We start from the raw sequence: 25,119 nt of genomic DNA on the forward strand, positions 1-25,119 counted from the left end.
AAATTCTCAACACTTGTATAATTGTTCTGGAGTATATAGTACTTCATTTTCCTATAGAAACAGGACTTTTATTTAAATTTGTTTTATATATATATATATATATATACACATATATATACACACACATACATTATATATATATATATATATATATATATATATATATATATATATACGTGTGTGTGTGTGTGTGTGTGTGTATGAACACATGGGTATGGGCACATTGCACATATGTGTGTGTTTGGATGTGGGGGCGCAAAGTTGATGCTTGCCTTACTTATTGCGGCTGGTATCTCAGCTGAACATAGATCTCACCGTTTAGCAGGTCTTGCTCTGGGGATTCCTTATCCCTGCCCCCTGCATGCTTTCAGGTGGGCTGCTATGCTCATCTGAGTTTTACATTGATTCTTGAGATCTAAAATCCGATTCTCGTGTTTGTAAGGCAAACAATGTGCCCACTGAACCATCTCCTCGGCCCTCAGAAACACTGATCTTAGACACTGAGACTGTAGTCCTGGGCATTTCTGGTTAAGTGGCTGAAAAACAAATGAAAAATGGAGGAAAGAGGGGAAGGGGTCTTACTTTCTTATTGCTCTGATAAGACACCATGACCAAGGTATCTAACAACTTCGGAGTGTTAAATAAAGACACCATGATCATCATACTTCAGGGGTAAACACCTGTCTTGGCTACAGGAACCATAGCTCTTAGCCAGAGGATCACAGCTTGTCCATGTGAATGGGGGTCTGATTAGTGTTGATCTCCAGTTACTATTTCCAAATGCTATTATTAGGATGGACCTAAGACATACACAGTTAAGGGTTCTTTTCATTGCTTCTTGGGTTAGGTAGGAGGCTCGGCAGTATAGTGCCTATCTAGCACATATGAAGCCCTGGCTTCTAACCCTAGCGTTGCAAGTAAACAAAAGTGGAATGGGCATCTAATTATGGTTCTTACATATAACTCAGTCACTTTACAAATTAGTGCTGTTATTAATAAAGATGAACTCTGAAATAAAGCTTCAAACTGGGAAACACTAGAGATCTGTCCTAGCTTGTTTTTTGTTTTTTGTTTTTTGTTTTTTTTTTTTTTTGTTATTGCTGTGATAAAACACTAACCAAAAGCAACTTGGGAAGAAAAGGGTTTTATTGGCTTATAGGTTACAACCCTTCACTGAAGAAAGCCAGAGTAGGAGCTCAAGGCAGAAACCTGGAGGCAGGAACTGAAGCAAAGACCACACATCCTACTGGCTTGCTTGCAAGCTGATGCTTAGGTACCCTTCTTAGACAGTGTAGGCCTGCCTCTCTTAGGATGGTGTCACCCACAGTGGGCCGGGCTCTCTCCTACATCAATTAGCAATCAAGAAGATGCTTCACAGACATGCCCACAGGCACATCTGGTGGAGGGAATTCCTCATTTGGAGTATGTACCATGTTAACAACATGATGCTATCCAAGGATAATGGCTAATGTCACAAGTTTACTTGAAGTAAATTAATATAAAATAATACTCAAAATCGTAGCTTAAAGGTTAAAGGAGAGTCATAAGACCAATTTTTTTAATTGGTTCGCATTCCAGCCATCAACACTACGTGCCAAATATGAAGATGAAGTATTGATCAATAATGGATCTTGTTGGGGTGTAATATTTCTGATCACAGCACGACAATGTCACTCGGTGTCCTTTACGTAATGTCTGACCTTTCAATATAAATGTGAAGTCAGTAAGTAGATAGAAAATATTTTTGGGTTTCACTCATGCTCCCACAGCTTCTTTTTTATTCTTTGATGCTTACACACTGTCTTTTGAAGTGACTGCTCTGTTATCAGGTCTGAGCAGTTCTCACCTGTCCCCACCCTCATTTGTTTATGGCTTTACCTCAGGACATGAGCGGTGTCAGGCAAGCATAGGAAGGACATGGACCTTCTAAGAAGGCAGTTCATTAGTGACTGTGGTCGCATTCTCATGATTTTGGTTTTCTTTTCCAGACTTAGGCCACCAGAGACTTTAGCTCATTAATGTTTGGTTAATGGGCAACTGTTCTTCATTTCTTGCTGTATATCTGGCTTCAAGACTCTCACGTCAAAGGGAAAAGAGCTATTAATTCCCCCTTACAAACATATGCACTAAGAAAACAAAGCTCCAATATGACATGAAGAGATGCAAAACCTCTTTCCCTTTCTGCATGCATAATGCTAGTTCCATTCTGCCACAGTCTGAGGGGGCCCTTATTTTGAAATGCCAGTGCTGGCAAGTGGGAGTTTGACCATTATGAAAGTCGTATCTTTGCCCTGGCCTATACCATAGTAAACTGAATGACAGAAAAACAAATGTCACTTATTAGAACATTGAGGTTTACTGTTGAAGTGATTAACTAAGAATCATTTGTATGATTAAATGCTGGAAAATAATTTGCTTTCCCTGTGAACCTATAGCTTAGATCTCATTACACAGAAGTGCTGCACATTAGTTGAAGCAAATTAACATTCACACACTTTCTGGAGTGGCTGCTAATCACAGGCTGTTAATTACTGTCATTACATTAGGCTTCTGCAGAGACTACCCAAAGAATCATTCTCATGATCTTGGTATTTGAGAGTGATCTTCACCAATAAAAACACATGTCAGAGATACAGAAATTGCAAATTGCTGAAATTGCTGACAGGGTTGAAAATTCCGCTGACTATAAGCACCCATCTCGTGATGGATGCATTCTTGACACAGTTTCAGTGTTTGGACTTAGGAAATAATGAGTATCAATGTCCTAGCAAGGGAATATGCAAAGATGAAGAAGCCCTTTTGTATCCTTAATTAAGGAAAATAGTAGCAGAACTCGTTCACAGATAAGTGACTGTACATAATAATCATGTATTTATGTAAGGGAGTGCTATGCTATATTACTGTAGTGGCAATTAGATTTTCACAAAGTCGTTTTAATAAAAGGCATACTTACATAATAAATAAACAAAACCGCTCATTTTCATGGCAGGCTCTCTAATTATACACTGGCTCAAAATAAAATGTTCTGCAATGCTAAGTTAAACATATAGACTCTAGCTGCCTCTACAACATTCCCCAAATCTTTTCACAGATCCACAGTTCCTGTCGCCCCGGGGAACTCTGCTAAATCAGGAGAGACTATTTGTGCATTTTGCTTGTTCTGCATAAGGAAGGGATCATTGCAGAATTTAGAAGTCAAGGCTTTCCACACCCACTAATCTTTCTTTATTGCTATCAATAAATTGTACATTGCCAACAATTGGGATCGTCCCAATGCCAGTATTTTGAGAAATCAGGTGACTGTTAACATGTGTTGGTTTGGGCACAATCCAGTTCTTCAACAGTGTATATGTTAAAGAAGCCCAAGCCACAAACCTCAGAGGATCTCTTAATTATGGTACAAACAAGGTCTCCTAATTCTGGCTTCTCAGCCATCCATTAATTCATTCATCAAATATGTATTAAATGCCTTGCTTGTGGAGGGCATTTTATTAGATACTGTGGGAGTGTAAGGGTGAATTAGCTATGAAACCTGCCTTGGAGGAACTTAGAGATTAGTATGGGACAACAAGCCTTTCAAGGTGAGCCCCTGCTTCCAGGAGGACAGAGTGAGCATTTGTGGATGGATCTGGGTCAGTCTTTCCCAGATCCAACAGCTGTGGCACAGTGAGAGGGCTAGCTGTGCTACCTGTGTGTGTGTGGTCACCTCTGTTCTAAAGCATTCCTGTTCCCGAATATGTAGGTAGAGCTCTGTTTCCTAAGGACTTACAGAGACACACCCATACTTATATATTCCTTTTCCTTTCTTTCTCTTTCTCTCTCTCTTTCCTCTCTCCCTCCCTCCCTCCCTCCCTCCCTCCCTCCCTCCCTCTCTNCTCTCTCTCTCTCTCTCTCTCTCTCTCTTTCTTTCTTTTTCTCCCTCTTTCTTTCTTTCGTCCTCCCTCCCTCCTTCTCTTCCTTCCTTCCTTCCTTCCTTCCTTCCTTCCTTCCTTCCTTCCTTCCTTCCTTCCTTCCCTCACAGAGTGAATGGTCCAGTAGGGAATACAGATTAGTAGATGAGCACTATTAATCTATTAATAAGTGGGTCCTCTGATGAGGTACATTTAGCATGCAGTGTGAGTACATGAGGAAGGCTCACAGATGTGACGAGGCAGGTTAGCTGGGATTTAAAACAAGGCTAGTAATGAGCAGTGGAGTTTTGGGGAAGGGATTCCAGTGTGGTGTGTTGGAGGAAGCAAGTGAATTTCAATATGACTAATCTACGGAATGCAAGGGCATGAGCATAATAAATGTCTGGTGCTGAAGGAGGAGGAGCTTGTCAGTACGGGGGGGGGGGAATAAGATGTATGTAAATTACATCCTATAAAAATTTACTGATGTTTGAGGACAGGGAATGGCACAGACAAGTGTGTATGTTTAAAAAGGTCACTCTGGATTCTTCTAGCGAGCATACTGGAAGGGGCAATCCTTGAGGCAGACATAGCAGTTAAGCTTAGAAGAAGAATAGGAAGTATTCCCATTCCAATGAATAGGAAGTAGAAGCAATGGGACTAGGGCTTTGGCAAGATGTGTCTGTGTTTGCATCCACGTATGTGGGAGACTGTATGGGCAGTGGTTGTTTCAAGAGGGAAGGGGAAGTTGAGGAAGACTCCAGGGTGAAGGAGCTGGAACTGCTGGTTATTTCAGCTCCTAAGGGAGGAACACAGCAGGTTTGGAGAGCTTAGTGAGTAGCCTGCTTTTGAAGTTGACTTTAAGGATTTTTCAAGTAGAAATACCCTGTCAGGAGGAAGTGTGAGTCATAGAAGGAAGAGCCAGTCCCCACCATTGTCCTTTGTGTTTGCTTTTAGCTGTTTGGTTTCCCCACATTTCATCCACAGAGGCGGAGATTAAAGTCAGTGCTCTGCTCAATAACGGTTCTCTCCCAGCATGTGTGCATACCTTTTAATTATCTTGCTTTATGTATTATTAAATATAGGAAATTGTGCTCAGATATCATGGGCTTAATTTAAACTGACAGAAGCAAAAGACATTGCAAATTAAAATTGCTATGCTTCCCTTTAATGCTCTTAAAGTTCTCAATTCTTAAAAAGAAATCTAAAACAGGAAGTGGTTATGTTCTCCTCTGGAAGAGGGGACTTACAGAATCTGCCCAGTCTTGAGGCAAGTTCATCACATGGTGTCAAAGGGGAGTGTGTACTGCAAATAAACACCAGCCTTTTGTTATAACCTTCCTTTCTGGCAGCTTGTGTAGACATAAGAGACTTGAAGGGACTCAAAATCCTGGGTTAGGTTTCAATCTTTAGATACTCCACTGGGGTTTTCTTTCTTTGTTTTTCCCTCTATAGTCCTCTCAGCATCTAAATCCATGCCACAGCAATGGAAATTTTGGAACAAGGCCAGATTTTCTGGGGAAAGCTAGGAAAATGGAGTGGCTGGAGTCTCTAAGATCTGCCATAGGTAAAACTAAAAGACTTCCTCCATTCAGAGCAGTCCTAAGAATGAATATGTAAGCTCCCAGACAATGGCACTGAACAAATGGCGTTGTCTAACACAGATTTTTATACCAAGGCTGGAGACATCTTCTTGCTCTTGCCAAGTCACATACGATGATTCAATCTGTCTGCCTGGCCAAGAGGATGTCTTGACAGTACCCTGTGAGGGCTCCCAGAGTCATAAGCATGCCAAACTCTCAGTCCAGTTGCTTCTACTTCCTATTCAGTAGAATAGGAATACTTCGATTTTTCTTCTAAGCTTAACTACTATGTCTGCCTCAAGGATACACTCAACAGGAAATGTCCAGCCACTTTGTAGATTGGGGTTATTCCATCTTCACCCTTCTTCCCCAGCCACTATCCACTGGCAATGTAGAGAAGAGCCACATGACAGAGCTATGTTTATAGTGTGCTAAGGCTATATTTGCTTTAACTCAGGGCCATGAGATGTTTTCGAGGCCAGGATCTTTAGGCCACCTGGTGCCTGAGCTGCTGACTTACCCACAGAGTTTGAATGTTAAAACCAATAGTATTCAACCGGACTCCTATCAAGGCCGACTGAGGCTTTCAGGTGCTGTTGGTGGGAGATGGAGCTCAGGGGTGGAATGCTGGGAAGTTTAGAGTAAGAACACACTGAAGGGTGGTGTGCCAATGATCAAGAAAACAAGGATTCCATCCCAGGCTTCTAGGTATTGGGACAAGAACTTGGAGGCAAGGGACATAAAGGCATTGGAACACTTAGAGAGTACAGAAGGCAAGTATTGAGTTGAGGATAAGGGTGGCTTAAAAGTAGAGAGTCCTAATTGTGTTGTTAATGTATACAGTAAAGACTCATATATTTATCCAAGTTACAAATGAACGCCAAAGGCAGTCCATTTAAATCCCGAAGCCATGTCCTCTCTTTTGTTGTGTCTTCTCATCATTATACAACTCCAGAAGGGCAGATGTTCCCCCACAGCCAAGGCCTGGATCTCTCACTACCATGTGCTTTAATTGGTTCCAATACTCACCCACAGAGGCACTGGCCAAACACAACCAAAGCAAGCTAGGTCTCAAGAATAATTATGTTTGCTAGTGAGTACCACGCACTTACTTGAGTGACAGGCTTTAGTAGGGATGTAAATATTAACAAGTCTCTTGTTTCTTCTAAACATTATTGAATAACGAGGCATTTGTACTTCAGCACAGTTGAAGCAATTTATTAAGTCAGAGTAACTCTCTTTTGTGCCAGATTAGAGCAATAAGCATATTCTTCTGTGTGAGTACCAGTGCAGACAAATTTATACAACTTCCTTCAAATCTTGTTGCTCCAATCTTCCAAATGCAAATTGGCCTAAAAAGATATTTCAAAAGAATTAATTTCATGTTAGCTAAGCCTTTTTATGAGGGCTATGGGACAATAAAAGGGAATCATGGTGCTTTAAAGGTTGTATCTACATAGGGAACAAAATACCCATGGAAGGAGTTACAAGGAAAGGATGGACCATCCAGAGACTACTCCACCCGGGGATCCATCCCATAATCAGCCACCAAACTCAGACACTATTGCATATGCCAGCAAGGTTTTGCTGAAAGGACCCTGATATAGCTGTCTCGTGTGAGGCTATGCTAGTGCCTGGCAAATACAGAAGTGGATGTTCACAGTCATCTATAGGATGGAACACAGGGCCCCCAATAGAGGAGCTAGAGAAAGTACCCAAGGAGCTGAAGGGGTCTTCAACCCTATAGGTGGAACAACAATATGAACTAACCAGTACCCCCAGAGCTCGTGTCTCTAGCTGCATATGTAGCAGAAGATGGCCTAGTCGGCCATCATTGGGAAGAGAGGCCCCTTGGTCTTGCAAACTTTATATGCCCTGGTACAGGGGAACGCCAGGGCCAAAAAGTGGGAGTAGGTGGGTAGGGGAGCAGGGCAGGAGGAGGGTATAGGGAACTTTCAGGATAGCATTTGAAATGTAAATAAAGAAAATATCTAATAAAAAATAAATAAATACATAAAAAATTTAAAAAACCTCTGAAACATAAAAGAAAAAAAAGTTGTATCTACAAATGTTCTCACTTAAAGATATATATATATATATATATATATATATATATATATATATGTAAGTATATTTGAAACCCATGGACTTCTTTTTATTATTCACATAGAATCCCTCTAAACCACCTTCACACATACCTGCAGTGATTCTCCAATCTCCATCAGAGACAAGAACACCTTTCAGGTCCAGCCTACTCTGGGGATGCCTCCTAAAGTAGGAGATGTATTTTTGTCTGTTTCATCCTGCACAGGTCCAGGGTCAGCTCTTATAGGGGAACTGAAGGGATGGAAAATAAAAGACAAACAGACACAGAAGATCTGGATTTGAGCTGACTAGGCTCTCCAATGGAGAAGCCACAGTACCCAGGAAACTCAGTGGGTCTATTATACATAGTTAGACTGGAGGCAAGATTATTGCTTACGGCTGAACCAGGGAGGTTTCTGGTATACAGTTAGATTAAGGAGGCAGGTTAGCTAGTCTGTAGGGTAGCAGTCTTCAGGCTGTAAACATCTAGAGGGAGAAGGCTATGATGGACATTTTCTGCTCACTTTATCAGCATCCACATAGACTAGACAAAGGCTTTTCTATCCATCCCTCTGAGCCTCATCCCAGGAGGAAATGAGATGGCTGTGCCCTTGTCAACAACACACATACACTCAGGACTGCCTCCTTCAGAGTCTCTTTTTTCCCCACACAGTCAGCACGTAAGATCTGCTGTGTGAGTGTAGACTCCAGTAAGAATCAAATCTTCTAGTCCATTATTCATACTGTCTCCCCTTTCGCTCCTTAGGAAAGACAACATCTCCACGTTTGAGTGTTAGCTGGCTTTCCTAGATTTCCTTTATTCTTTCTTTCTTTCTTTCTTTCTTTCTTTCTTTCTTTCTTTCTTTCTTTCCTCTTTCTTTTCCTTTATGTTTTCCTTTCCTAGCATGACTGGTAGAAGTACTCATCCACTTACGCTAGTAGAAAAGATGCAGAGAGCAGACATCTCTCCTCTCACTGCTTCATGTTAGAGGGAAAAGATAACACCTCTCGTTTTTACATTCTTGATATTGATGACCCTGTTAAAGCAAACACACGAGATGACATGTGATGAGGAACTCTTCACTAACTACACGCATGTATTGGTCCACCTTACATTGCAGAATTGAGCTCCCTTTTTTCGGGACTTCATAGAGAGAAGCACAACAAAACACTTCTGGTGGTGTGCTGTGGTTTCCTGCAGCTTCCATGGCCTCAGGCCAATTGGCAGAGTGATGTCAGCTGAGACACACATACTGAGGCCAGCTGTGCAATGCTTGTTGGTCTTGAGTCTTCGCTAATCTTCTCTTCTCTGAGAGAGGTACAGCTGAGAACTTTTCCTGGTGTTCCTGGTGGTCCTGGTCCCTCCTGCTGACTCGTGTTTATCTGACTAACCCTGGCTGTCTCTGCTAGGCTGTGTCACTGCTGCTGATTTATGCTGCTATCCCAACTCTACTGAACCGGACTTCTGGTATATCCGTGCAGTGTTTGCGAGTGGATTGAGCTGCTGACCTGTGAACTGAACTGTCAATTTCCTGACAACACAGATGGGATTTGCTCCAAAGAACAATTTCTTTTTCTTTTTTTTTTTTTAGTTTTTTCGAGACAGGGTTTCTCTGTATAGCCCTGGCTGTCCTGGAACTCACTCTGTAAACCAGGCTGGCCTTGAACTCAGAAATCCGCCTGCCTCTGCCTCCCGAGTGCTGGGATTAAAGGCGTGCGCCACCACGCCCGGCCAAAGAACAATTTCTAATAGGTCCACCTCCCCTATATCTAGTTTTTCCTCACTACCTGTGGTGAGTGGTGGGCTAGAAGAGAGGTTAAAGCACTTTAAAACCATCATCAAAAGTAGGCTTTGAAAAAATTAGTTACAAGAGACAGGGGTGGTGGGGAATAAATAACATCATGTTAAACCAGTCCAATTTAAGCATCTGAGTCCTTTCAGGCCATTTCCCATTTGAGTCTCTTCTTCATTGAGAGCAGGAGATGAAGCTTGCCAGCCCTCACCTTGTGTTTGTATTACTTGTCAGCCCTTCCGCAGAGAACATGGGTCTTGTAGTCTAAGTGCTAGCTGGCCTTAGATTCCAAACCCAGAATGTGTCGGGGAGTTTGACAGTTACCATATTTTATGCTGAGGTTGTATTCCAGAAAACCCAAATTTTAATAAGATATTTACAAATAATTAGTCATAGTTTGCTAACCGTTGAAAGTTGATATTTTCTTAGGTTATTTATTCAACACTTTCACCAAAATACTGATGTAATGTGAATTTAGATATGCAAATGACCTAGACCTTATTTAATTGATAATTATATGGAGTAATTTTCATGTGATATAGCTTCAGAATTACAGGGAAGCTATAAGGGTAGTATGAGAATATATTTATGTATCTTTATTCATGTCCTACATCCCTGTATTAGCTAGCCCATTTGTTAACAGGGGACGTCTTCTACCTACAACTTCCATGCCCAAGCTCCAATTTAAGTTGCATTTGGGTGTCACTTCTAACCTTAGGATTTACTGATAATTCTTATGCAAATATTATTATGCTCATAAATGACTACTTTAACTCAATATTTCTATGTTTGAATTTAATTATTAAAAAAAGACTTTTTTATTTTTTATCTATTTATCAGAACTAATGTGAATGGAATCTATTATTTCCTGTGAACATCTAGGGGGAGAAAGCTAATGGACAATATTTTCTGCTCACATTGTCAATATTCACCCAATCTCAAATTGTGCCAGGTTTGGCAATTTGAAATCTCTTAAAGCTGGTTTAATTTCCTCTAAGGAGATGGCATGCCTACCAGTGTGAAAGGTTGCATAGTAACCTGTGTAAGATTTTAGAAAAGTTAAGTAAAGCACATAGTGTGAATGAAATATGATCATGTAATTTCTGACTTTATATAATTTCTTTAATATATTGTGTTTGTTCAAAGAAATATAGAGAAATACAGCAACTGCTATAAATACAGGCCCCTAAGGTGGAGCCAACTGGTAGTTTAATTATTTCAGAGATTCCATCAAAATGGGTAGAGAACGAGCTGATGAAATCTGAGAACCCTACTGCTTCTCTTTCATGTAGATCAGCTAACAGAGAGAGGGAGGGAGGGAGGGGGAGAGAGAGAGAGAGAGAGAGAGAGAGAGAGAGAGAGAGAGAGAGAGAGAGAGAAGTCTTGAGACAGGGACTCACAGTGTAGTTCAGGCTGGCTTTGAACTTGAATCCTTCCTGCTTCAGCATCTGAATGCTTGCTCTTGCTTTTACTCTTGCCTACCTAGTGAAGTTCTAGCACTTATTAAAAACTAAATTTAGCAATGGCCAAGGAAAATGTGCTCTCTAAGAACAAGCAACATGAGAAAGGTTTGCAAGGTGGGTTGACATTAGAGCAAACATTTGCATTTATTAATTCACTTCACACGATGCGAGGTCCATGTGAACCATGTGTTTGCTGAAGACTTGACAACTAGTGTCATGGACAGTTTGCCTCCAGCTTTGCTAATTTTCAGGTTCCTTTATTATGCTGACTTGCCAAATTTTCTCTCAGCTTTGTATTGTTTTCTTTCTAATCCTTCTTTCTCCCTTTCCTTTCTCTCTCACTCTCTTTCCCTTCCTTCCCTGTCTCTTCCTCTTCCCCTCTCGCTTTCTTTCTTTTGTGGCACTGGGGTTTGAACCAAGGACCTTACCCTGGCCATTCAAGCATGCTGCCACTGAGCAGCATTACCAAGCCTTTTAAAATCTTGTTTTTAGACAGAGTGTGGCTACATGGCTCAGCCTGATCATGAGTTTGCAATTTTTCTGTCTAAGACTCTCCAGTAGCTGGGATTACAGGCCTATACCATCAGGCCCAACCCAGGCATTGTTTTCTTTAAATATATTCTCTGGCATTTTCCCTACCCCCTACCACTTTTGGAGTTGGTCTTTTGAAATTTCTTTTTTTTTTTCAGTTCTGTAATTCTACAGTCTCTGAAATAATAATAATAGCTAACGGTTCTAGGCAGCTTGCCACATGTTTTTATAACTCACCTTTTTAACCTCCAACAACTCTGAAATTATCATTTTCAAAATAATCTCCTCAGTTCAAAAGGAGACACTTGAGCCATGTTAACCTACCTTAGAAAAAGTCATGTTGGTGGAATTCGTATTGAAACCTGGCAAGGTGGCTATAAGCCTGTTTGTGCAGTCACTGATGTCCCACTAGAATTTAGTAGAGCATATCTGTCTTAGTTAGGTTTTACTGCTGTGAACAGACACCATGACCAAGACATCTCTTGTCAGTTCAACATTTAATTGGGGCTGGCTTACGAGTTCAGAGGTTCAGTCCAGTATCATCAAGGTGGGAGCATAGGCAGCATCCAGGCAGGCATGGTGCAGGTAGAGCTCAGAGTTCTTCACCTGAAGACTGCTAGTGGAAGACTGACTTCCAGGCAGCTAAGATGAGGGTCTTAAAGCCCATGCCCACAGTGACACACCTATTCCAATAAGGCCACACCTTCAAATAGTGTTGCTCCCTGGGCCAAGCATATTCAAACCATGACAACATCCAAGTATTACTAGCAGAACGCTGGCTCCCATAAACATGTCAGTTGACTTATGTGGGGCTGACCAGTGAGGAACAGGCTCCTAGAGCTCCTCCTTAGTTCCCAACTAAGCAGGTAAGTTAGGGAAGGAACATGAAGGTGGCTCCCAGATCACAGGGTCTGCTTTAGTATATGGTGATGCTCCCCACTAGATGGTACTGCTGAAATCTGTCCCCAATGACAGTATTCACTTTCATGCAGAAGAAATTACCTATGACGTCATTAACTGGACATGAGGTAGCAACATCAGCATGAAGATGATTGTAGATTGCCTTCCAAGCAGAAACACTCACAGACAATTGAAAATGTACCACTTTCAAAAAATTCAGCAAAGAAATGGATTCTCGGGCCATACCCAGTAGAACTCAGGAGTCAGGCTAACACAGAGGTCTAGCATGGAGGCTCTAAAGTTGAACAACTATGTCTAAATTCTGGATTGGCCAGTTCTTGGCTTGAAGCCCTGGGACAAGTGGCGTAATTGTTGCTTGCCTCAGTTTCTTTTTATGATTTCCCCTTTGTAATCTTCTATTCCTGCTTCTGTTACTTTCCCTGATCTGTCAGGGTTGGGTTTGAGTAAGAATCTGCTAAGAGGTGGTTAGAATGTACACTATGAAGAAGTTATCTAGATGATTATCAGCTCCGACCTCCACTTCGTTTCTCCAGTCAGCCTACTCTCACATACAGAAACACTTATTTAAGGAACTATTCCAGAACTTTATAATGGCTTCCACCCGATACATGCTTTACTTCCATACTAGAAATTCTAAATGGGTGCTTCTTATTGGTGATGACTAGAGAAGGCTCAGGCAGGGTCCAACCTGTGGCCTCACCACCTTCACCCTTGACTTCCAAATCCACAGTGCTTGTCTGATCCATCTGGTAGAAGGGCATGGATCCGGCATCTGGGAACTTGGATGTGATTTGCATTACTGCTCGTATGCTATGGGCCAGAGCTGAGCCCTGGCCACACTTAGTATAGAAAAGACTGAGAGATGAAGTCCAGCTGTGTGTCCACAAAGAGGGAAAGGCCAATTGTCACTCTCTGTTATGAGCAGCAGTAACAAAATTATAAAGTTTGAGAAAAAAAAAACAATAACTATGACATAACAAGCAGCTTGAGACCGACTTTCATTTTGCATTTGCTATGATTCAGATGGCCCCTTTCTGGTGTGTATGTTAAACACTTGATCTTCAAATTCACATCTGATGCTATTTGGAGGAAAGGCTTTTGAGAAGTAGTTAGAATAAGATATAACAACAATAGTAGCCCCTGCTCCCATAATGCAATGATACTTGTAAGAAATAGGTGAGAACCCTGATTTGGCACATTTGGCCATCCCACCATGCAGTGTCCTCAATGTTATGATATTGCCAAAGACCTTACCCAGATGTCAGGACATTGTTTTGAACTTCCAAGTCTTCAGACCTATAACCTAAATGAGTCCTTACTCTCTATAAATTACCCAGCCTTTGATATTCAATATTAGTAACTCAAAGTGGACCAAGACAGGATTGTTGTCACGAAGTTCCCAGTCTCTGTCTTCAGACTATGCTGCCCATCAGTCAAACCTGATCTGACTTTAGTCACTAATGGGAAACTTTACTATGATTATTTTCATCAAGCAAATGTGACATTGTGTCAATTCTAAAAAAGTTGATGCAATACTAGTGACGGCAAAGGTCAGCCCAGCAGCATAGTGTTCCCATTACCTAGGGTGTTCAGAGGCTGCTGTGAAGATGGTGCTGTGCACACAGCTCACGGAGAGAAGCTGCACTTCATACACTCCAGCGAGCATAAAATACATGCTTGCATTTGATTCTAATATGTGTTAATTACGAACATCAGCTCCAAGCAAACGAAAACCATAATAATTAAAAACCATCTTTTCATCTTATAAAAACCCCTCCCACCTCAAAGTATTTATGTACTCTAATGAAACAAATAAAAAATAGTTATAACAAAGCTTAAATAATGACCTCTATTAAAGTAGTATATTCACTCTATAATATGTAATTATGTTGCACTTAAATAGTAACAGACATAAGAACAAATCCATTTAACGAGCAGCAACAAAATAGATTTGTATTGTGAATGTTGCTGTTTTATTGTTTCTATTTTCCTATATATGTGAGTTATGAACAAATACAGTTTGGGTAAGAGTCTCCCCTTCCTTAAATTTTATACTTGTCAACATCTAGGGCCAATGAGATGGCTAGGCAGGTAAAGGTGTTTGGTGCCAAGCCTGAATTTCATCCCTGGGACCCACATCGCAGAGGGAGAGAACTGCCTCTTGAGATTTGTCCCTGACTCTCATGTGCACACTATCACACCATGGTATGTGTACACACACGCACACACACACACACACACACACACACACACACACACACACAAAGTAATTTAAAACAGTTGAATGAAAATGTCAGCAGCTGCTATACCAGAGCCAAAACATAAAATAGGACTCATTTAATATACTAATTCTAATAAATTTTAGTTAAGTGTTTGTAACACAGCACAGAGAAAATTTGTGTGGCTTTGCCCAAGCTCACTAGGAAGAGTAGCATGATTGATTAATAATGTCTGTCCTGGCATAGAAATTGGGAGTAATGGCATTTTTGTCAAATGTTTTTCAAGCACAGTTACATTTTCAATAAGTATACTATAGCCAAAATAAAAAGAATGTAAAAGAAGGATAATTTTGATCATTCTATTGGAAGTAAAATGTGTTCTTCTAATTCTAGGAGTCAATAAGAGAAAAGAAAAGCCTAAAGCCAGAGCAACTTGTGAGTGAAATTAGTTTTACTTCTTTTAAAAGTTGGTTCTTTGTCTCTTGATTTTATTTCCTTAGGCCATCGAAATGTAGCTGAGTCACCAAAAATGTAGCAATTTTAATAACGTTGAACTGCATATCTTAAATATTTGGCTTCCACAACCATATGCAAACAACTCTATGTATACAATTTAGTGGGAAAAGAAAAATTAGAAATTCAAATATTTACTTGTTTAAGGTCTTGAGAAATGAAAAGAGACCAAGTATAAAAACCTAAAGTAAACTCATAATTTAGAGAAAATGTTTACTGCAAGTTTGCTCTTTTTCTTAAGTGCAAAATTTATAATGGAACCTTGTGCAGTCTGTAAGCATTTCTGGGTCAGAGTCAGGACCGATTTGAGGATTTGGCAGTTTAGAGTTGATTTGCACCAAAAGCATTGTCACTTTATTTCCTCTCTCTGTGTGTGTGTGTATTTGATTGTTGTTTGGGGGTACTTTGGATTTAATCACACATAGTACTCTCTTTGACCCTCTAACCACCAACTCCTTTTCCTCTAGTAAATTGTCTTTGCCTTGATGGAAGGTCTTTACTACAGTTTGACAAATTGGATTTATCTTGACAATCTATTGTTAGTAATGTGTCTGCAATGCCCTGGTCCAAAGACTTCCCTCCCTGCAACAGAGCTCACTAGCTTCATTTATCTCTGTTGGCACAAGAGCAGCAGGCACCACATTGGAAGTTAATTTTCATTAATTTGATCAGCATTATTATTTTTACAGGTCCCTAGTTTTGTCTCTAAAAAGGGAAATCACTTTCTCCTCTCACTTGAAACTTACATTTTCAATTATATTTAAGTCACTATCAGTCAGGTGGTGATGGAGCACACTTTTAATCCCAGCACTTGGGAGCAGAGGCAGGCAGATCTCTGAGTTCAAGGCCAGCCTGGTCTTCAGAACCAGTTCCAGGATAGCCAAGGCTACATAGAAAAAGCCTGTCTTGAAAAACCAAAAGAACTAAGAAAAATAAATCAATAAGTCACACCAGCTTTAGAACTCAGATAAAAGGGAGGTTTTATCGTCATGTATGTCTACATCCCATTAATCTTTATTTGTATGGCTCCACTGTAATGGGCAAAGTTCACTTGCTGTGTCTCTGGGTTTTATGCTGGTTACCCTCCCACGTGAAAGAAGACATGTATTCGATTTCTCTTAACTGGTGCCTTAAGTTACGGTTCAATTTTATTCTGACTTCGCGGAACATGGCTAGTGGTGGTTAGACTAAGGATGCTCCCTGTACAGGCTCAGATGGTTGGATACTCGATCCCTAGTTGTTGGTGCTGTTTGGGAAGGTTTAGGAGGTGTGGCCTCGTTGAAGGAAGTATGTCACCAGAGGCAGGTTTCGAGAGTTTAAAAACCCTATGCCACTTCCAGTTTCTTCTCTCTGCTTCATGTTTATTAAGTTCCAGACATGAGCGCTCAGCTTTCTGTCCTTGCCACCACACCTGTGGTTTACTGCCACTCTTTCCCTATCATTATGGACTCTCTAATTTGTTAAGCTTTGGACTGTTGCTGTGTATTATAACGCTAAATTCTATACCAGAAGGTCTAGGCCTATGAGTGACTTTTCACATTTACAAGCTTTTGTTATGCAAACTTTGTTCCTTGATTTTAAATTACTGGTTAAATAAAAAATGGCTACAGCCAATTAGTAGAGGGATTAGAGGTAGGTGGGATTTGAATTACCTGGTTAGGGGTAGACAAGAGACAAGAGTGAGGAGAGACCAGGAGGAGAAGGAGGAAGAACAAGAGGAGAGGAGAAAACCACTAGGAGGGGAGATGGACCACGAGCACGTGGCCAGGAGAAACAGCAAGTATCTGGGTACACCGCTGGGGAGGTAGCCAGGTTGGCAGTTAGAAGAGTTAGATTAGGGTCAAACCCCTCCACCCCCCAGTCACTGTCAAAGCCAAATAAAATAACCATAGTCTGAGTCTCATTTATTTGTAAGCTAGTCATGGATAAGCTTAGGTTGGTTCTACTACTCTAATTCTCTGGACTCCTAAGTTCAGGTGAAGCCCACCCTTCCTTCTATCATGGTGTCCAAGCTACAGAAAAGTAACTAGACAATGATGCATGAGGAAGAGTTATTGATGACAATCATAAAGTGATTGCTGGACTTCATACATCCTGGAAAACTTTAACATTATCTATCATCAAGATAGAAATCTCCCCCCACAGCCCGACTACCACTGTGCTTTGTTTTCAGTTGTTTCCAGTTACTCAATGACCATAAGATAACTAGGGATTTTCAGACTTATACTAAAATAGAGAGAGCCAGAATCTAGACAATAATGAGGAAATAGAACTTGTTAGAAAGCAGTGCAGAAGGACAATTGCCAGTCAAACCCTAGGCATAAATTTCTCTTTGAATGTTCTGAATTGATCTGACACACACATGTGGGTACATGCATGAGTATGTGTGCTTATATAAAGAATAAAATATTTTTATTTTCCTTCACTGCTAAATAAAGCTCAAACTGTCTTATCGTTTTAAGTTCTTTTGAATAATTGATTTTTAATTGCCTATGATTGCCAATTTTTTATTGATAATTCATTTCCTTATGAGTAGGGACCTCTGCAGGGCAGGAGGTGGCACCATCTGTAGAAGAGCTAAAGAGACACTGTTAGAGAGCCAAGGGTGAGCCAGAAACCAACCAACAAATGGCTGGTCAGTGGTGAAACATACCAAGGCCTCTCCTGTTTCCTGGCACTTTGCAGACATACAAATCAATAACAATCAAAGTGGATTATGACGAGGAAATATTGGCTAACTTTGGACTTGATTTAAATTAGGCTGAATGCTTGATGTAAGTATTTACTCCACTGAGAGGGTTCAAAGCTTGCCAGAGAGGATAATTCAGGCCTGTAGAGTGGACAGGGCTTGTGAAACAATGCCATTAGCAATAGCTAATACGGTTTCGTAAGTGTGCAATATATATTTATCCATATGTGTATATACCTGTACTTACAAGTCTACATTTCTAGCATGTGATGACAGTGATAAATGTTTATGTATATATGCATATGCAATAAACCAACAATCTGAGATGACTTTCAGGATGTTAGCATGCCCCTTCTTGTCCACTCATGCATGAGAGTTAAGTGCTTGGAGAACACAGAGGTAGAACTCAAGCAACTGCAGACTCACAGAAAGTTTCAAACAAAATGAAACACAACCGAATCACATTCCTGGCCTGATGCATTGCCTTGGGGCCTGAGCTGTGTAATAAAGGTACATTAGTCTCTTTAAGCCTGGGCCCACCTTACGGCTCTTTCCAGAAGTTATGCAAATTCCAATTTGCTGATCCCTCTAACTCCTTCCCACCTGAAACAGTTCATTCTGGAAGGGAAGTGGGGTGTAAGGGAACAGAGTGGCCTGGCAAATCAGTGTCTGGTTAGTGGAGCCTGGAGATCTGGCAGAGTCTGCATAGAGGGGCCCAGGGGACAGAGGCTATGTCTTGCTGCCTTACTCATTCTTGCCCACTTCTGTCTCACTGGCTTCCATCTGTATCTTCTGTGCTCCTGAGGACTTGCACCCATCCTAGCATGCTGCAACGTTTCTAAGGTCTCAGTGCTCACTGAGAACATGGGGCAAGCACCTCAGCTCTTTGCCATCTCCCCAAGAATCCTATGGGGGGGACAACTGTTGACATGGAAAACAGGCTTACAGAAGTTACATACAGAGTTAGGATTAAGAAGCTAATCAGATAGCCTGCCTGGGAACTGAACCCATGTTTTTCTCTTTTCTTGCGGTCTTTAACTTTTCTCAGTGAACCATTTGGGTCTTCTGATTCCCATTCCTACTTAGGCTTGTTTGTTATCCTATTCAGTAAGCATTAACTATTGCCCCTAACTCTCAGGGAACCCTTTAATGTACTTCTGCATATGCCTCAAAATAATCTCACACCAGTGTCTATGGTTTGTAACTGATACTGCCAAGATGCATACGCTATCTTGTTGGTACCCAGTGTGAGCCTGCAAAGGCTGAGATATGTCTCCTTAATTGTTTTAGATAGGTATATTTAGAGACCACTTGTGGGCTCTGCAGAAAAGGGCTCTTGGGAAGCTCTGTTTAACACAAAAATGGCCCACGAACCTTCACTCTGGCCATCTCTTCCAGGGTTAGGAAGGGAAGTCTCCCTCAGCTGTTGTGAAGCATCCTGGTCTCTTCTCAGTTGGAGTTGTTTTTAGCTTTGCAAGTTGCTGCAGCCATTGAAAGATCTGAAGATGGGAACTGATCCATGTATCATTGGAACTTTCTGCCAAGCTTCCAAGGACTTGTGAAAAAACAGGAAAAAAAACTCCTGCTGGGGAGTTCAGGCCAGGAGCAGTCTTTTAAAAGGACACAGGTGGCTGACTGCTCCACCGTCCCTCCTTTGCCAGGTGGCGTCAGACCTGTATGCCCCTGCGTTATGGAAGCCTGGCTCCCTACAACTTCGACTTAGCCTCTGCTCCTTGCCTTATACCCTGGGAGGTTCTTCTAGGGTGAGCGTTCATCCAGGAGTCTGAACCCCATAAATAGTAGGCTGAGCTATTTGAACCCTGAAGGCTGAACATTGATGAGCATACCAAGTCCTGAAACACATGGACTTTTTCTATGAAACGTTGCCCTTTCTTTGAGCACTGACTTGAAAATGGGAGCAGGAAATAGTGGTTGCCAGGGATGACATTGCTAGCAGGGCTGCACAGATTATGAGCGATCTTCATAGGTGCGTGAGTCTCTGATTGAAGTGCCCTTTAAGTATATCTGTACATCTCTATGCCTCATATAGGCTACCACAGAACACACTCTAGACCAGTGGTTCTCAACTCCCTAATGCTGCAACCCTTTAATATAGTTCCTCATGTTGAGGTGACCCCCAACTGTAAAATTATTTTAATTGCTGCTTCATAGCTGTAGTTTTGGTATTGTTATGAATAGTAGTGTAAGTATGTGACATTTCTCGTGGTCTTAGGTGACTCCTTTGAAAAGGTTGTTTGACTTCCAAAGGGGAGGCGACCTATAGGCTGAGAACCTCTGCTCTAAGCTGAAGAGCACCAGGCAGTGAGTTGAAACCCTGTGCTTCAGTTGAGAGTGGACTGTTGAATCTAAGGAGAGGATGCCTACATTTTGCCACACTACACCCAGTTCTTTATTGTCTCCCAACATCTATAATGAGCCTTGACATCATCATGGCACCACTGCCCACAGAGCTTCATCCTGTTCCAACCTCACTCACGCTCCTCTGCCTCAAGATCCCATTTCCTGAGCAGCAGCTTGGGATTTCTTTTTTTTTATGATTGATATATCTCCTTTACTATTGATAATCAAAATCAGTTTTGTACCATCAATGGATTAGAGGAGCCAATATTTGAAAATATGATCAAAAAAAGGTCTTAGATTTTTTTCAACCTAATATTTCTTTTCTTAAAATATTTTTTTTATTACGTATTTTCCTCAATTACATTTCCAATGCTATCCCAAAAGTCCCCCATGCCCTCCCCCTCACTTTCCTACCCACCCATTCCCATTTTTTGGCCCTGGCGTTCCCCTGTACTGGGGCATATAAAGTTTGTGTGTCCAATGGGCCTCTCTTTCCAGTGATAGCCGACTAGGCCATCTTTTGATACATATGCAGCTAGAGTCAAGAGCTCTGGGGTACTGGTTAGTTCATAATGTTGTTGTACCTACAGGGTTGCAGATCTCTTTAGCTCCTTGGATACTTTCTCTAGCTCCTCCATTGGGGGACCTGTGATACATCCAATAGCTGACTGTGAGCATCCACTTCTGTGTTTGCTAGGCCCCGGCCTAGTCTCACAAGAGACAGCTATATCAGGGTCCTTTCAGCAAACGCTTGCTAGTGTATGCAATGGTGTCATCGTTTGGAGGCTAATTATTGTTCAGAGCTCTACTCCTGAAACAGTAGAAAAGAAAGAATGACTGATGCATGTGGAAGGCAGATACAATCTCTCCAGACCTTGTTATCCCACGCTCTTAAGATGGTTGTGTTTTAGTTGCATTTCCAAAGTGCACTAGGTTTATTTGACTGTCTTGTTGACCTACCACTCAAGGTTTTATTCTAGCGCAAGCTGTGGGCAAATGGTTTGGCAGTATAGGCAACTACTAGACATGGCTTGGTTTCCACCACATGAGTGGTGACTATTAGGCAACAGAAGGTGCTGGGGGAGGACATGATAAGGGTCCATCCAAATGGGGAAACATCATCCATCATCACTAATGGATTGAAACCAGGAAGTGTCCGTAAAAGGGTTTCCTGTATGTGTAACCATGAAGCCTTGATTCTTTTTTTTTTTTTTTTAAAGAATTATATTTGAGACTCACTTGATAGTTTGGGTTCTGGTGTTTGTGCTAAAAGGTCATACCAACAAGCTGAGTTTGAAATGAGATTGAGCTGGCCTTGAATCTTGCTTCTTCTATTTGCTTTGTGGGTGTAAACAGAGATCATGCCTCATCTCTATTGGTCCTAGTTTCTTAGTAAGTGGAAAGACATGTAGAAGGTGACTCATTGTTTACTAATTGACTGATTGGTTTAACTAGTCATGTGTTCTCTCATAGTTCTGCAGCCTGAAGTCTTATGTCATGGTGGGGATGGGGTTATAGAAAAGGCTGTTCTTGCTTCTTCCAGCTTCTTGTGTCTCCCCCCAGTATCTCCATTTCCTCTGCTTTGGGATCCTCAAAATATTACCCTTTATTCTCATTTGTGTTGAGTGTCCCTGCATCACTCTTATAAGATCACTTGCAGGAGATGGCTCAGTATGTAAGAGCACTTGATATGGAAGCAAGAAGATCTGAGTTCAAATCGCTGGCACCCCTGTAAAAGTTGGGCATGGACCCACATGCCTGCCTCAGCATTGTGGGATAGAGATAGGCTGACCTTGAGAGCTTATAGGCCAGCCAGGCTGAAATGGTGCGCTTAAGACTCTGAAAATATTTCAAAATAAAAATAAGGAAAAAAGAGAGAAAGACACTGTTATCCTCATCTGGCCTCCATAGGCACACATACAGTCTCACACACAGGCACACACACACGGGTACACACACAGGTACAGGCACACACACAGGCACATACAGAGTCACAGTCACACACACAGGCAAACTCACAGACTCATACATAGGCACATACACAAGGCACACATAGAGGCTTATATACTAAACATACATGTGTATTCACATACATACACTCAAAGAAAGACAGACACATACACATACAAGCATGCAAGCATACATACATGTTCTACACAGGAGAGAGAGAGAGAGACTTAGATAATATAGGATGGTCTCACTGTTAAAGTCTTCACAAGATTGTACCTTCAAAGGCTGTTTCCCCACATATAATCTGTCAGTGTATTGAAATAATGTTCTCTAAGGACTTAGAATTTCTTGAGGAATCTGGAGAAGGAACAGGAACTCGTCTCTTGGAGATTTTACACAGTGCAGACAACTTATCAGATTATGGCACAAGAAATAAATTGGAGCTGAGACATGCAGGGTCAGGAAGACATTATAACCATGAGGGGTGGTACTGGAATATAATTCCAGCACACAGAAGTCTGAGGCAGGAAGATTACAAGACCAGTCAAAAATACAAAAGGAGACATAATCTCAAACAAACAACAACAACAACAACAAAAAACAACAACAGTAAAAAGAACCACAAGGCAAAAGCAATACACACAAACATAGAGGCATATACACACACATACATACACACATATACACACATATACACATACATACACACATATACACACATATACACACAATATACAAATATATACACATGCACACATATACACACATACATATAAACATATACACACATACATATACACATATACACACATACATGCACATACGAACACACATATACAAATATCAAACACACATATATATAAAGAAATCACACATATACATACACAATGTATAGTCAAACATACATACACATTACATAGACAATCACACATACACAGACCAAAAATATAAGACTAATTCTTCTAAAAAATTGTAGACAACACTTTTCAGACAGCAAAAGCAAACATATTGTGTGAGAAAGAAAAATGGCATAAAACCATACTCTTCATAAACATGGCTGTGAGATTTCAGAAAATTAAATATATATATATATATATATATATACACATACATACATACATATATGTGTATATATATATGCATTATATGTATGAACACACACATAATGTACCATTATCATTTGGAGTTTGAGTAATGTAAGGTTGATTTACCTTTATAAAACCTATCACCATATTAGCAGATTATAAGATAAAATAACCAACATCCAAATAGAACTTAAAAATCATCTCTGGGCCTGACTGAGTAAATCAAGTGCTTGTTGTATAAGCATAAGAAATATATTGTTGTGTAAGCATGAGATGTATATTGTTGTGTAAGCATGAGAACTTAAACCTTTTATCCCAGCCTTCACATACAAATCCAGGCGTGACTTCCTACACTTGCAGTCTCAGCACTGGGAGGGGGACAGAAGGATGCCTAGGGCTTGTTAGCCAGTCTAGTCCAACTGATAAAACTCCATATTCATCTAGAAACAGTGTCTCAAAGATAATGTGGAGGCCAGGTTGTGGTAGCATGTGCCTTTAGTCCCAGTATTTGGAGGCAAGAGATAGGGGAATCTTTATGAGGTCAAAGCTAGACTGGTCTCTACACAGTGAGTTCATGACTGGGCTAGGTTACACAGTGAGACCATGCCTTAGAAAATAATAATGATAGGTGCCGTTATTGAGGAAGATATCTGTCATTAACCTCCACATGTACACATGTGCACAAGCATGGACATGCACACACAAGTACACATACTAAAAGAATAAATACCATCTCATAGCAACAGTCTTCTAAGCGATCTAGGATGGGAGACTGGCTTAGCATTATCTATCTTAAGGAATGGTTACATATCTGCTTCATACCAGAAAGAGAGCTAGAAGCCTCTGCCCTTGAAATTTCTATTCAATATTATAGTAACTATCTTAGTTAGTATAACCAGACCCCCCCAAAAAAAATGATTGACGTCATCTAAGTTGAAATGAAGAAGTACAGTTGTCTTTATTCACAATGTAATTAGGTATAAATTCTAAAGGAATCAGTAAAAAGCTATTAAAACTGAAACCCAAATTTAGTAAAATTGTTGAATACAAGATCAATATATGAAAGAAATTGTATTTTTATGCACTAAAATGTTGAGAAAAATTTAAAAAGTCATAACAAAAATTTGATGCGTTGAAATAAAAAAATAAGTGACATATTTAGTGGTATTAAAACTGTGATATGCCCGGGAGGGCTTTGCCTGAGCATCTGCGTGAGACATCTTGGATCCCGGACTCCACCGAGACTACTCTGCACAGGTGAGAGTGTGGATTACAGAAGCTAACAGCTTCTGGGACAGGTGGAAGCCACAGAGCTTCTGAGGCAGCCCCCTTTTCGGGCTCCAGACATCCGGGCACCTTCCCTGCCAGAGGATGGGTGTCCACCCGGGCCGGGAGAGATTTGCCTGAGCATCTGCGGGAGACATCTTGGCTCCCGGACACCATCGAGACTAGTCTGCACAGGTGAGAGTGTGGACTACAGAAGCTAACAGCTTCTGGGACAGGTCCTGGTTCGGGCCTTCATCTTCTGCCAGGAGGCAAGTCTGAACGCCAGATATCTGTGCACCTTCCCTGAAAGAGGAGAGCCTGCCTGCAGAGAGTGCTCTGACCACTGAAACTCAGGAGAGAGCTAGTCTCCCAGGTCTGCTGGCAGAGAATAACAATATCATGAGAGGAACAAGCTCTAACCGGAGACAACTATAACAACTGGCTCCAAAGTTTACCAGATGGCGAAAGGCAGACATAAGAATCTTACTAACAAAAACCAAGACCACTCACCATCATCAGAACCCAGTACTCCCAAACCTCAGCCAGTCCTGGGCACACCAACACACCTGAAAACCTAGACCCGGATTTAAAGGCATATCTCATGATGATGGTAGAAGACATCAAGAAGTTCTTTAATAACTCGCTTAAAGAAATACAGGAGAACACTGCTAAAGAGTTGCAAGTCCTTATAGAAAAACAGGAAAACACATCCAAACAGATGATGGAAATGAACAAAACCATACTAGACCTAAAAAGGGAAGTAGACACAA

This window comes from Mus caroli, chromosome 2 (genome assembly GCF_900094665.2).
Source record: "Mus caroli chromosome 2, CAROLI_EIJ_v1.1, whole genome shotgun sequence".
Lineage (NCBI taxonomy): Eukaryota > Metazoa > Chordata > Mammalia > Rodentia > Muridae > Mus > Mus caroli.